The 14,640-nt window shown below is 41.2% G+C and overlaps 1 protein-coding gene across 1 annotated transcript in view; it reads right to left on the reverse strand.

The window, feature by feature from the left end:
• Positions 1–13,878, reverse strand: part of septin8b (septin 8b) — a gene marked incomplete at its 3' end in the record, with an annotated part of 51,776 nt that extends 37,898 nt beyond the window's left edge. The window contains exon 1 of the mRNA XM_080501721.1: positions 13,805–13,878. The remainder of the gene's footprint in view (positions 1–13,804) is intronic.
• Positions 13,879–14,640: the final 762 nt, after the last annotated feature.

Below are 14,640 nucleotides of genomic sequence, written 5' to 3' on the forward strand. Positions count from 1 at the left end.
GGACAGGAGATAGGAGTATAACCCGCTCCACCACCTGGGCCACAACCACCCACTATAGATAGATATCTGTTTGTCATAGATAACCTGAAAACGGTTTGGCTATATAAATCTTTTAGTCAATAGCAGGTAACACTGGTCTCTGCCCCGAAGGTTGTTTGATAAAACCGCCTTCACTCTGCATTCACTTTATGGTTTCGGGCTGAAGGGACCTGAGCAGGATGACCCAGTGAGTCAGGTTCACCGAACACCACAGAAAGCTACGCCCAGTTTTCCTCTGAAACTCATAAAAACATCCAAGATCTGAATTGTTGCCAGTTGGTGTGTTATTTTAGCACTGGCATGGCGATGACAAGAGACTTTGACAAGTCTTAAACAAGTTAATCAGAACCCCTGGAGAAAATATGTCAGTAGTAACGCTTTGCGCTGAGCGTATGGTGACATCAATTCATGCTGGAAAGGAAAGCGTAACTCTGACTCCGTGACAGAGATCGATACTGTGGAGCTCGTCAGCTGTCTCATGCACATGCCATTCCTGCAACCACGGCTGAGGCAGTCCCTTTTAAATATTTACAGTTGACACGCTGCCAACAGAAGGTGACTATCAACAAAGTACAGTGTAATGATAGATTTGTGGAAAGGAGCCTGGAGAGGGGAGTAAAGGCAAATAAAGGGAGGTCATAGTGAATGTGTTATTTCTTTGTAATCCCGCCGCCCTTCATGTGGTTTGATTACGCAACACAGGCGAAGCATCATTCTCACGTTCCTGGACAATGTGATATTAGTTAAGACAATCCTAAAGGTGTTTTCTCATTTATAACTTCATAGATTCAACCATGGGAATAGTTTTGGATAATTTTCTCATATGTGACCTTTTTTAGGTTCAACATTTCCTCGCATATCACAACTAAAGTAAAAACAAAACAGCTCTGTCTGGTTTCTCTTCACAGTGGTCAAGGGCACATACAGAAATGCTGATCTGAACATAATCCAATGTTGTATAAATTCAGAGAAGTCGTGGCAGCGTCCGGATGAGCTCGCTGTTTCTGCACACCACGAAGTCAGAGAAACTGTTAAAACGTCCCACTTTCACTTTGTTTTGTTTTTGTAATTGAACTGTATTGCGGGAACTGTACGTTGGCATGTTGGGACCTGTTTTCAAAAACATTGTATAAAGAATTAAAAGAAAAAAACCAAAACATTGATACATGTAAGCCTGACTCATTTATCTGTTATCTGGAGCAGTCAAAATAAGATGAAAATCGGAGTCGTCATTGTCTAAATCATGCTTAGTGGGACACAGACAGACAGACAGACAGACAGACAGACAGACAGACAGACAGACACACACACACACACACACACACACACACACACACACACACACACACACACACACACACACACACACACACACACACACACACACACACACACACACACACACACACACACACAGAGTATTACACTCTTTTCATCCTGCTCCAGTCCGGTGCCCATGTAATAGGATCTGACTGTCGGCCTTTCTCACTGAATAGAGAATGTCACAACGACAGAGCTCCATGCCACAGACACTTCTGACCTTCACACAATGCTGCTTTTGAAACCAAATGTCTTCACAGTCAAGCAGCTCAGCAAGCTCTCTCCCTCTCTTTGTGCATATGTGTGTGTGAACAGGGGGATCCCTGAGACAAATAGTGTTTTCAATAAGCACAGCAATTAAATGGTGCATTTTGCCAACACAAGCTACGCTTTCCAGGCTCTCTTGTTTTGGACAATGCGGTTACTTTTACTCTTTTCTCAGTAAGCATGAAAAGAGAAAAAAAAGACATATGGAACTCAAGTGGGTTGATTTATAGAAAAAAAAAAGAAGAAAGAAAATATTTGTCACACACGCAACAGATCTGTCTGCCTCGAGTTTCCCTGACTGAGTGTTGCCTCCCATGATGAAAAAGCCCTGTTTATTTTTCTACCAGGGTGGGAATGCGCAGACAGCCTCAGCTGCGCCTCACGGATTATGTGAAATATGTGGAGGATGTGTGGGAGACAGACATATTCAGTTTGAAACTGGGAATAAAGTCAATCTGAGCAGACAGACAGTCTGATAATGTTGCTGACACACAAGAGGTGAGCAGTTTGATGAGGCAGCAAAACAGCGTTCACCCGGATCATAGATAATGTGTGCGCTCCTATTTGTCACTCTCGAAACATTTCAACTTTATGGACTTGGCATTTTATGACACTATGACAACAATCTGGCTCAAACACCATAAATACTGTGATACAGTCCACACCTATAAGAGCCATGAGACAGAGACATGGATGACTTGTCGTAAAATATATTGGGATATGACGTGGAAGCACTCCTTTTCAGTTTTTGAACACGAGGGGGACGAAACCGGATCACTATGGTGCACAACTCTGCAGGAAACAGGGATTGTCTGCTGGAATATCTCCTTTTGATTTGTTCTCTCTTACAAAATCATATAATAATGACCTCAACCCATAATGTTGTTTCTGGTGATTGATGATTCAGTGGTTTGGAGGCTCACGCTCACTTCGATTAATTTTTGGCAAAAAAATATTTGGTAAAATTTTGATACATTTTTTTAGACTCTAAATCAGACGCAACCAGAGTAAAATGCATTTATTTAATGGCTCCTGTTGTTGTCTAAGAGACTGTCTACTGAGAGTGGGTGTGCCCACCCAGGTCTGCAATCATTGTTGAGGTAAAGTAAAGATTACAGAGGAGGTCCACTGTGGGCTCCAAGTAAAGTAAACGTGTGAATCACTGCTGTAGACCACCTTGTATTTTGCTCAATTGACCAATAAAAGTACAATTCTGTAAGCTGGTCAAAACAACACAAAATTTTAGATGAATCTGCTGAGTGGGAACATGTGGAGAGACCAGCAGCATTGCTTTAATCTCCCAGATCTACTCATTTATCATCGAGCCTCCTGAATTTAAGCTACGTCAGCCTTTGTCGTCACATGAGCCAAAATATAATACAATACAAAGTATAACTTACACACTTACCAACAGTGAGCATGAAATGTAATTTAACAACTGTGATGGATAACACTAGCTGCGTTGTAATAACCACTGTCATATAATGAAAAGGGACACAGTAAACTTACAACAGGACTTATTTTAATGATGCATTAAACTGTTTTATAGTTTGCCAAAAGAGAAAAGTGACTTCTGCTTAATGGTCGGTGTCTTCATCAGTGTCTTGTGTGGTGATCTGTTGGCAAATCACATAACTTTTGCCATGAAGTCCCAGATATGCCACTTCAGACACTCACAAGTTATGAAGGTAAATCACAGTGAAGTGAACACCTTAAAAAAACAGACTCAAGGATTAGAGAAAAGTCTGAAACAATAAAGTTATCTGATGACATATTTAAGTCGAGATCAAATTTCTGGGCAAATTATCAAGTTACTGAATCAATAATGTCAATTCACATCTAACCTTCAGGAAGTCAAAACTAAACTGTGCAGTTCGGTATTTCTTTCTTTCTTTCATTCATGTTTTTTTTTTTTTTTTCTTGCTGCATTGAGAAACAATGTTCCTATGAGACTACGGATGTAGAGGTAATAAAACTGTTCCTGCGGGGTGAAGGTGTGTAACAAAGTGTTGACACTGTCTCTGTCTGGACATGTACGTGAGCACAACCTATGAACCTGTCATGACATCACAGTGAGTGATTAGTCCGCCTCACAACTCAGGAATGCAGAGCCGGCTTCCCCGTCTTCTTGGAGGGTGCCCGTAGTACTTTTCCAAAGCAAACCTTAAGTAGTTTTCCAAGGCAGCCCAAGGGGCTAAATAACAGACTCAACAATATCTTTTGTGTAGCAGTTTGTTTGGCGATAACTTCAGTTTTGTTTGGCTTTTGCCTCCGCTGTTTCTCCATCCCCTGTAATTTTGTTTCTTGGGCATGTGCCACCCCCGATGCCACACGAACACACACGTCACAGATTAGAGCTCTCAACACATGCATGATTTATAGCACCTCTGTATCTGTGCCACTGTATCTGCAGTCCCCGTTCATAGCCCAGGGGTCATAAAACACAGAGCTCCCCGACTGCAGCAGCTGTGGCCCCGGTTTACTGCCATGGCAATCTCCAGCTTTTATGGTACATTCACCACTTTTATCTCAATGCTTCTAAAATAAAACACAATGTGCAGTGCAATTTAGCAACCCCCAGTTTAGAAACAACACATATGGATGTTAAATACACAAGTGCACGGGGTAAAGATGTGTATGTTGGGGTGGTACCAAACTTAGTATACAGTACACTGGGTTTGCATAGCCAGCATTCCCCCTACCCTTACTCTGAATTTAGCAGCCTCCCCACATTACAAGGATCTACAGACCACCATGACCTCACCATCCAGGAGGCTCGTGCATCCACTCAGCCAGGGGACAGCGGGGTAGCTGGGCGTGTTAATTTACAAGTTAACATGATGTCATTAAAATGGACCCGTACACACATACACTTATAACAGCCCAGACTTGACCCCAGTATTAGCATGAACCCCATGCTCCGTCTCCAGCATGCTTTTTCCCGCAAATTTTTTTTTTTTAGACATTTTTACAAACTTTCATGAAAAAGGATTGTATGTATGAACATTTTTATTCATCACTTGACTTCATTTCATTGTTAATCACAATACAGGAGTGTGTATGGTTGCGTGTTATTAATACCCGAAGGCAGTCGGTTCGGGGGATTTGAGAGGCTTCTTGGGTTTCAGTGTTTCTGAGCTCATACACAAATGTCCCTACATGGCTGGTTTCTACTCCACCCCGATGTGCTAACGACTTGGCCCCCATACTACAGATGCCAGCCCGTCAAACCCCCGAGCGGGCTGCAGGGCAATCGGTGCAACAATCCGCTGCCTGAGCAAGCACACATGCACGTCCACACGGAGGGCGACAGGCGCTGAGAACAGAAGTTGGATGCGTGGGCCAACTCGTGACAGAGGTGTCATAAGATTGTCTGAATGTGTTTTAAATCCCTGGAGAGGCAGGGAAAATCTCTGCGTGTGTGATGGACGACAACCACTGTCATCTACCTCAGCGGTGTCTCATGTGATAAACAAGGTACTTGTGTGCAAAGTGCTCCGTTGGGGATGATGAGGTGGCCGACTGCAGTTGTAGTTGACAGTTTGCAGAAATGGACTGCATGGAAGTCTATTCATTCATTATTGTCATGGCAAAATAAATGAAAATAAAAGCAATATAATATAAATAGTGCTGAGTTGTAGTTGAGCAGCAATGTGTTTCATGTTTTCATATAGAAATGTAGTGTTTTGTTTTTTTTAATCCCGATATTTTGCAACGCCTGCATTGCAACCACTCATGCAGAGATTGAAGTTCTCCATTGTAGTCACATACAAACTCAAGATTCAACGCTTTATGCAGAAATCTAGTGTCGACCATCTGTCCTGATCGTGACACAGCGCACCCTCTGTCATGCCACTTTCTGACCTTGCCCATCTGTCTGTCTGACTGCTTTAACACTATTAGTGCAGGCGGTGTGCCTGCCTTGCTGTCTGGTCATCTATTTGCAGTAGCAGACAGTCTATCCTGTTTATGCTTGACAGTTGATGGGTTATTTCATGTGAGCCTTTGAGTGATGTCATGCAGGTGCAGAGTGCCAGGGCAGAGAGCCCAGGTGTCACCATCAGCTTATTTCCCTCCTCGCTTACTTCAATCACAGGACAGACTGGACACTGTCCACTGTCTGGACTTTCTGATTATGCATGTGTAATAGGTCTGACCCTGTTGCATTTAATAGAAGCACTCTACTTTCAGGATTGTGGTTGAGCTTGTTATTGCCAAACAGTAGATATATATGAACTTTCTTCACTATCTTTATGACGACAACAAAAATGCATCGTTTTCCATTTTTTGTGTCAAGCACAGAATCAAGTACAGGAGCAATGGAAATGACATTCTCCACGGTTAACACTATTGTGCAGACGACATGGTCTAGCTTATCTCAATTTGCAAATTCATCTAAGAAAATTCCTGTATTATTTAAAAATTCAAATTCAATATCAGACAAATATATGTTGATGAGTGATGGTGACATTTTGTGTAATAGAATGGTATATGATCTTTATATTAAACCATATTCAGGGTCATTTAATCAACATACTCACAGAAGAACCAGGACCTGTAACATTGGAAATGTCAACTTGTGCCTCTAAGTAAAATCTGAAAAGGGAAATCTGATTTCTTATCATGGCACTGTTTCCTATGATTGTCTGTATTGTGAGTCTAAAGTTCACGTTAACTCTTGACATCTTAGAATTAGAGGTACACGAATGTATGTGCCCACGATATTGTGCATTTAAGGAATGCACAGCTTTGACAACCATGACCTACAGAAATCTTTTGTCATTGTGAAAATCAACTCGATGTAAAACAAACCAAGCCTGTGTGTGCACCAGCTGCAACGTTGATGTGAGTTCTGCTCTGCGTTCCCAATACTTTATTAGCCTGAATATGCCCTTTGGACAACAACAATATAAGTAATTGAAGCCCTACAAACACACAACATAACGTCTATCCTTAAATTGGCTTTATTACTGAAGGATTAGCATTAAAAGGAAATTACAGGCTGTGAAGCAAATTCTAATTCTACATTAATCTCCATTGGCTTGACAGCTTGATACGAGTATGCATGAAGAGCAGAGATGCATATATAATGGATATGTGCATGCTCGGTGGTGTTGTATACAGATGCAGATGTTTATTGCTGCGCTGTCGGTCCACTCATAGAGTGTGACCTGTGGCCCTGTTGTGGTCAAACTGCTGAGGTGTTTTAAATAGACAAGCCCCGAGATTGCACTGTGGTGACTGATGGGCCACACTTTCCCTTCCTTGCTCTCTGGCTGTCTGTGCCTTTGCATTGCAATGATGGATGCCCATCCCACTGTAAATATAGCCCTGCTCCAGCTAGTTAGCATGGTTGGCATGTTCCAGGCTGGTGGTCATAAGCTAAATATACATCCAAAATAAATACTTCCAGATTCAATTCTCAACTGTTGTTTAGATTGCCTGTAGCATGGATTTTACAGAGGAAAAAGTAGCAAGGGAACCATTTTGTTACAGGACACAAAGAGGTTTAAACTTTGCAAAAACTGACAGTGCTGAGAACACAGAAGGTTGCATTTTTCAGAGGGCAGTGGAGGAAAACACTGTGGCTCTGCTGCAGCCTACAGAAGCTCTGCCCAGCGCTGTGGTGGATGTGGTGGCGAGTCACCGCCGTGGTAACAAGTCATCGCCATGGTTTCCATCCAAACTCCTGTTTTGTGTTCGAATGCACTGATACTGTGGCGTTGGACGCTGTGGGTGGAGAAACGGAGAGAGCCAGCCAGCGGTGACCACAGGGAGTGACGCAAGTCAAGAGACTGTGATGTTAGCGCGGCCCTCAAGGGTTCATTCAGGTGTGTTGAGCTAAATCCAGAACCGCCACACTTGCCTTGTGCATTTATAGATTGGCCCAGACAGGAGAACAATGGCATTTCCCACAGGTGACCTGTCAACATCAATGCTTTATCAGATGAAACGGCGATCACTGCAGACATTCATTCGGTGCCAGCGTCAAAACTGTAAGCTGTTGTCTGAAAACTAACCGCAGAGGTATTCAAAAGGGAGGGAAATCATTTTGATCTGACACAAGAAGGACAACAGACTCATTGAGATCAGTTTAGAGGAAACTTATCGGAGCGCTTGCCACCGTGACCGCACTGGTAGGATGGAATCTGGGCTCTGTGAGACTTTCTATTCTCTCCTCAACAATAGAAGGCCTTCTCCGCCTGCTTCCACCCTGCTGATATGCAGCAATGCTGTCACCCAAACGTGTCTTTGGTTTTTCCCTTGCATTGCTCGCATGAACTACTTTTTCTCTGTGACCACTCACCAAAATGCATGATTTTAAAAAAAAGACTTGTAAACATCTACATGTCTCAAATGGAGCTACTCCAAACACAGTGTTCATTATTCCTAACCTCGCTTGGATGCAGTATTTCTCCATGTAAAGCTAATTCACTATATACTGTATTCATGCATAAAAAAATGTTTGCAATAGTTCCAAAAGTTGCATGATGATTCTCACAGTGATTCAATTTTGTTCCCAAACCAAACAACTCATTAATGTGTTTCAGTTTCAGCTGTTCATCACCTGTATGGTATGTTTGTAGAAACTCCTTGTCGCTATACCAACAGAAATTCCCCTCACAGATAGTAATCAAAGCAGATGTTTTGTGTTGTCATAGTAGAAAAAAATACACAGGTGTTATTTTGAGATTCAATTATTGAATGTATTATCTGTATTTCTATTTTGGAAAATAAGAATGTGGCCTGTTAAAAAAAAAAGAAAAAGAAAAAGAAAAAGAAAGGATCCATTATTACTGAGGCAACATGCAGAACATTTTCCAAAACATGCCTTTTTAACTTGTGAAGTTTCTTTTTCCAGGGTGTTACTGACTCTTCTTCTTGTCAGATCATAAAAAATGTTAAGCTGTATGAGAGACAACTCACTTGTCTGTTAATGTGCTGTCCCTCCACCCATCCACACAAAAACAACTTTCCACAAAACTGATTTTAAACAATGAAATGGGATGCTTTCAAATCTTCCCTTACATGGTTTCTATGTCGAATCACTGTTCCTTTGAAGTCGGTGATTCACCGTGAGAGCCATCATTACCTGATGCTTTCATCAGAGGTTGTGTGGCTTGTTACCTGACAAAATCAGCTTGTTTTTGGCTGGAAAAAAAACAATAACACATAGAGTAACACCTGTCTGATACTAACCACAACCAATCTCTCGGCAAAGACCAGCATGACAAATTATGCAGTCAACAAACTATTAGTCAACAAACTATTAAATGAGGTTTCCTGCATGTCGGGCTTGTTTGTCACTCTTCCAGCTTGCCTTGTCTTGTTGGTTACCATGACCGTAGGGATCAGACTCACTCTCGGATGCAGTCAAATAAGCTCAACCCTGCTATTTCCATAGAGTAGTCACTAAATATTTGCGTATATTCAAAGGATACATGAATTATTTACATACTTTCCATTTCAAAGCAATCTCTAGAAATAAGGACAGTTTTGTCATTTCTTTTACATCAAAGGATTGAAAAAAATGATCAACGACCGATTGAAACTGCAGGTGTGAAAAGTAGGAAACAAAAAGAAAGTGATGCTGTGAAGACAGGTGATCACTAAACTGCTTTGGATTAACTTTACTGTCTGTAGTAACAGAGAAAGACACAGTCATATTATGGGTCTGATCTACAAAAAGTTATGGTAATGTTTCAAGCGTGACCATGCATGCACACACACCGTGGAAGCTGATCTACTAACAGGACTGCGGATTGCGTCTGACCGATGTGCAAAATGCTCAAAGGAGAATATAGTAATAGATTAATAGATTTACAGCCTCTGAAAAAGCTTCCATTGTTTCTTATTGCTGAGGTATTCTTAGTAAATCACCCACAAAAACCACAATCTATTCGGAATGAATACAACCAAAAATTAGCCCTTGAGTGTAAACTTTTAGACTGTGGGGGGAAACCCGAGAAGCAAAGTCAACAACTTGGACTCAAACCCAGAATCCCAGAGAGCGCGAACCAGTATACCACTATGCATTCGGATATCTGCATGTCACATCATTATATTACATCGATTCCAGAATAGGTCCATCTACCTTCTCTGAAGAGGATCAAACAATCTATTATCAGGCTATCAGGTTAGTTAAAGTGTGGTATCATGCTTATAAATTAGTTTCTGACTTCATACGCGCGTGTGCTTGTTGTATTTGTCCCATGTTATATTTGGTACTGATATAGTTTACACATTATGATTCAGGAGCTGCAACTTGGACTTGGCACTACTCTATCAATTACTCTTAAACCTGATCATCAGTAAAACTGTGGCACTCACTTCTTTGCTTTCCCTAGTTTTTCATTCATTCGTTCATTCATTCATCCATCCATCCATCCATCTATCCATTCATTCATCCTGGAAGCCTCCACCTACCTGTGCCAACTGTTTGAGCCGGCTGACCTGTCAGGATGATGCATGGTTCTCAAGCCCTGTAAAGCCTGGCATGGATTGTCCTGGCTACATATTTTATTCCAAACTGGATAAATTAATGACACAATCAGTGAATGAGCTCTCCAAGTAATTTGAGCAAAACACAAATATTTACATTTCCTGGGAAAACTGATAAATCACCATGTTTGGTTCACTTATAATGCCTATGAGTTGGAAGAGTAAATACTGATAGCCACAGTGTGTGAGGCCAAATGTGCACTTTTACTCAGTGTTTGACATCATAGTGCAGGAATCCAGAGACCAAAGTCATAATGGACCGCCACAGTGAACTGAGTGATCCTCGGGAGGTTTTCTTAGTTAATATTTACCAGACCTCGTTGCAGTTGGCTGCATTCTAGGTGGGGCATCTATTTGAACCTGTAGTGCTTTAAGATGTAAATAGCTGACATGGCATGGTATCAATAAGAATTTAGACATGTCATCAGCTCTGAGTGATTCAGACTGGAGGCAGCAAAGAGCTGGCCCCTGCCAATAAGTCATGTCTCTCTTGTTCTCACCAGCCTCTTGCACTCACATATACTCAGTCCCTCCATGCTCATTCCTTCCATTCCTCATTGATCTGCCAGGTCCAGATCCCGGGATGAAGACAAGTAGGAGGAGGACGGGTAAAGTGATCAGGCTATGACATCATTCTTTTCGGCTACCTCATCCCCAACAATGGATAAAGTGTATGTGTGTGTGTGTGTGTGTGTGTGTGCGTGCATGCGTGCGTGCATGTGTGTGTGTGTCTAAAAGAACAGACTCATACCAAGTAATAATTTCCTCAGTAGACATGAGGGGTCCTGGGACGATAAAGGAAGCAGCCTCGTCTAGACCAATGGTTTCCACCATAAATGAAAGCGTCTACTCTCACTGCTCCCTATTACAAGCTGTCATATGTCATATAATAGTAATGTCTCGCACTTTTTTCAGTGTGATTTAGCACCGGGTCATAATCATGATACAGATGAGTCATGTATAGCTCAATGAATTCTGTCTGATGATCAGCATCAAAAGAGGTTTGGTCTGAAGCAATCACAGGAGATGAGCGAAAACTGTTTAATCAAGCAGGTCGGCACACCACCTGGTGGATGGACCGGGTTGGTATGACACACAGAGGGGGGGGCACAAGTGGACACCCTGCGACGCTGAGTCATTATTATACACAGTCGTTGCCGGGCAACAAGGTGACTGCCCGAAGGCTTGGTTTCAGGTGTTTACTGTCTCATATAGCCTGTCTTTCTCTTATCTACACTCTGGTTGCTTCACTGGTTCACTGGCTGTCAAAATCGGCACATGCCCACTATGCCTGTAACCACACCCACTTCCTCCAGGAAGACCTTATATGGGCATAAACCTGTAGGCGCAGGTAACAGTTGGAGATTAAGAGAAGCGAGTTTTCTTCACTCTCTCCTGTTGTGACATTTCTTAGGGTGTTTTTCCTCTCTTAAAGGTCTGCCAAATTAGCCCTCAAAAAACACTTGCAGGCACTAGAATAAAAAGATATTATATAATTCAGTAGCACTCACTCTGTAAGTTCATTCATAATTAATTAAGGATTCAGTTACAGTCACTTCTTTAGAGTAAAAGCTGGACATTTTTTCACTGCATACAGCTAGGTACACAATTATATTTAAGTTTGATTACAAATCTGCCAGAAAGTCATCAGATTTTTTTATGGAGTAAGAAAGAAAAGAACATTTTCAGACATTGAAATATGAGACATTCACCCATTTGAAGGTCACTTGGAAATATTCATATCAAACCGTGCATTTCTGTTGTTCTTTCTCAGAAAACAATGACTTTTCTTGGTATATAGTCGAGGAATTAAGCCAGACAGATTACCAATATGTGTCTGATAAGGATCAGGCATAAACCTCATCATCTGGTTTCCTCCCTTTGATCGATATACCAGACACACGGCGAAAATGGAGCGATTGAAAGAGCTCCTTTGCTCCTCGCTGCAGTGGTTATACAGTCATTATTAGTCAGAACATCACTTATTGACGTCTAATCTCAGGCTGCACATGCTGGGGTTGCCTGCTGGAAAATGTCAGGAAACACATTACACATTTTATCCCCAAACAACTTCACTTATCGTCTCTAAAAACTCTACTTTCTGTCTGTTATCTCACTGCCTGGCCCATGCCACCCACACTTTTCTACATTCCTGATACCGGACAATGCAAAGAGGAGTTTTCCAATGACCAATCAGCCTCCCAGTGAGTCCACATCAAACGTGTCCCCAGGGGACAACCTCACCCACTCATTCTCGGGTGTGGTGAGGATGATGGGACTCCTGTTGAAGCTGTGTGTGTGTGTGTGTGTGTGTGTGTGTGTGTGTGTGTGTGTGTGTGTGTGTGTGTGTGTGTGTGTGTGTGTGTGTGTGTGTGTGTGTGTGTGTGTGTGTGTGTGTGTGTGTGTGTGTGTGTGTGTGTGTGTGTGCGTGTGTGTGTGTGTGTGTGTGTGTGTGTGTGTGTGTGTGTCCGCTGTGGGGTAGAAAAGTGGTCACCGAACCATAACAATAACAGACGCTTTGGAAAGAGTTACTGATGTCATGGTGTCTGTTTCATGTATATGTACAATTGGAATTCGCTGAAGTTAAACACAATGTGGAAGATGTGTCTTGAAAATGATGAGTAATGTTAAATGATTAGCAGGATGGCGCCTCACTAATATGGTCATTTTATTTTTTTCAATTTAATACAAATCTAACTGTTGTAATAATCCAGATATGGAATCAAACTGAAGTCATTGTGAATGTGTTAGACAGCCCCAATGACTCTAATAGCAGACAGATGCTGCTTTCAGATACAGTCATTCTGACTGAGGTCTCTTCTGGTTTTGAATTTGATTGACAATGAACAAATTCTTTGTGCTATATCATATAAGGATTTGTGGGTTTCTCAAGAAAATGTTGCAGAGCAGATAATCTGAAATTCGGGAATTCTCTAGGTTTGGTAATTCAGTGAGGGAAGCTTTCAGAACAGACCAGGGTTTTGTGGAAGCATGTGTTTCTGTCTGGAAGTGATTTGGTCTGAGGCGTGTCAGGAGGTTTACACAGATTAGTGTGTGTGTGTTCTTAAGGCGAGTCTCTATTCTTTATCCAAGTTGTGAAAACAAAACACAACAGTATCACGGTAATAAACGTATATATTGGATTTCATTTAATCATCTGAAATGAAGGAACTGTAAGAAGACAGTCCAGATTTATTACCTGTGAGCAATGATTTTCTCACTTATTGCAGATACCATTTCTTAACAGGCCTTCCTGTGCTACACAGACAAAAGAGATAAAGACAGTAATTTTCAAGTTAGAAGAACATAATAGCATTTTTTTTTTCTGACTGAGTTTATATCACAAAAATCCAATATGTTGTGAGTGAATACATTTTCCAGAGAATTACCCACATAATTAGCAGGTGATGTCAACTGAATAATCCCTCTATATGTGCACCCTTTTAAGAGTTTTTTTGTTTGTTTGTTTGTTTGTTTTTAAGTGAAGCATCAACATCCACAAACACAATAAAGCTTCTCGTCATACTTCTCGGTGATTTCATAGTCGCCCACATCAAACAAAGCAAAGGTCACTTTTTTCATTTTGAACTAACAACTTATACTCACGATACACTTAACTGGGGCAAGTTTTATGGAGGAAACCATTAAACAGTGTCTCACCATTGCTGGGACCTACCTCTTTGATGATGTTCGTTGATTTGCCGTACCTTAAGGATGGACTTCCTGTGTGGCTCCAGTTGTCTGCAGCGCCCTCCCGTGGCCACAGATTGACCTTACAATGTGTTTAAAAAAAAAAAAAAAAAAAAAAAAAGAGGCTCACCAATCAAAAGCAGTGTTGTTAAGTCCCTATCTCTGGAAGAATCTCACCTTGGATGTTATAGAGGTTCTTAACCTCTGACAGGCTTGTTTGTGTTTTTGTTGGGGAACTTGACAATCACACTTTTATTTGATTTTAGCAGAAAATATATACTGAATGATATTCCAGGATCGGAACTTCAAGACATTGACCTTGACTGTGAGCCTCTTGCATACTTCCAACATTATTGCGTCTTGTGATTTCAAATTACGACATAATGCCCATACTGATGAAAGAATAGCAGTGTTGGGATTATCTGCTTGATAGCACCACCTAGAGGCACATTGATAAAATGTCTTGCATCAAAACAAGCTTGGAAGCTTCAAAATAATATTTTTTTGTGTTGACTTACTATATATCTTGACATTCACACAGTTAACTGATTTATCAGGGTGAGGGCTTATGCACATGATTCATTATGGCCATTTGAGGTACTTTGGGTATTGTACTCTCTGGAAATGTTACCCACTGATCTGTTTAGCATTTTGTCACAGAGATAATCGACTGTTATTTTATTCTACACAACCAAATATGACAAAAGATATTAGAGTGTGACTCAATTCATATCTATTAATTCACTCGCTAATATTTCTTCCTTGATTTTTAAAATATATGTGTTAAACATGGCACAAGATACTGTAGGAATACATCTTGAA

Source organism: Blennius ocellaris, assembly GCF_963422515.1.
Source record: "Blennius ocellaris genome assembly, chromosome: 9".
In the NCBI taxonomy this organism is placed as follows: domain Eukaryota; kingdom Metazoa; phylum Chordata; class Actinopteri; order Blenniiformes; family Blenniidae; genus Blennius; species Blennius ocellaris.